The sequence below is a fragment of the Aplysia californica genome, unplaced genomic scaffold (genome assembly GCF_000002075.1).
Source record: "Aplysia californica isolate F4 #8 unplaced genomic scaffold, AplCal3.0 scaffold00085, whole genome shotgun sequence".
NCBI lineage: Eukaryota > Metazoa > Mollusca > Gastropoda > Aplysiida > Aplysiidae > Aplysia > Aplysia californica.
Window position 1 is genome coordinate 942,096 of NW_004797355.1, and position 1,392 is coordinate 943,487.

Sequence of the window (1,392 nt, forward strand, 5' to 3'; positions counted from 1 at the left end):
ACACACACACACATATATACACACTCACACACATACACATACGCATGCACACACACCCACACACGCATGCATATGCTCACCCATACACTCAGACTCATACATTTCTACACATACACACTTTTGTTCATTAATAACATAATATTATGCATATTATGACTGTGGATCTGTTTGTGAGTAGATTAATAGAAAATTATTTGTTAGGAAGGAAACTCTCATCATCATCATCATCATCATCATCATCATCATCATTATCATCATCATCATCATCAAGTTCCAGATTTGTGACAGACATTGGCGATCATGGTTCCCCATTCATATTCCTTTAGCTAGGATTGATGCTCTCTGAAAAACTGTTTGGGATCTCCGAGTAGGTTGCTCTAGATCTACCCTGCCTGTTTGCCTTCAAGTTACCCTCTAATTTGTATAATAATGAATATATATATATGTTGATGTGCTCAATCTCCCATAAATAATTTTAAATTACTTGTCCATGACATAAATTAATAAGTTTTAAACTGCTGGTCCTGTCAACAAAACCTTAGACGTATGATTAGACAGCTTTTCTGTTACAGCGTGCTTAAACTAGTCATTTTAGGCGCTTCGTTTACAGAGAATATCTCTTTAGGATTGTATCCTCTCTAATCCCCCCCCCCCTATTTGAAATGAGTTCGTTAGCCAGCAGTTCAGATGAGGGTTACTAAGCCCAATATTTTGAAATTGTATTGTTTTTGCCGTTTATAAATCTAAGTTTAAAAACCCCAATCCAACACGCTAACAAAGAAGAAAAGGTAAACTTCATGTTTTAGGAATAATCTTTAAATGCATGAAAACATTTTAATTTCCTGAAAATAGTGTGTTTACGGGCTCAGAAAAACTGAACAGCTTACTAACAATTTGTGTCACGGCGTGGTGAAATCAGGCACTCGTCAATTGTAGGGGGTTACTGGTATCATCTTAAAGCCTGCTTTTGGTATTAAAAAAAATCCGTCTATACTGAATAGAAGTCGAAATATTTGCAATTGAAGTAGGTCAGGGTTGCCTGGTTTCAAAGACAAAATCAGAGAGAAATTGGCCACCGAAGTTTGGTAATTTCGGTAGGGTAAGAGTCCTTGAAACTGAAAATTTACATTTTCGTTCCAATAACCATTGTTTTTATCTAATATCCTAGCAAAGATGTGTTTTAAAATGGGCATGAAAAGTGTTGAGCCAAAAAAGAACCAAAAAACCCAACAAAAACACATTTCTAAACTGGCCGAAAAATGCCGGCTTTTCGGATTTCATTATTTTAACGAGCGCCTGATTTCATCAAGATGCCTCACATTTGTTTCTTGGGACATCTTACTATGGCCAACCTCCGTGACACTTTCATCCTATAGATCTGTGATGTACTGC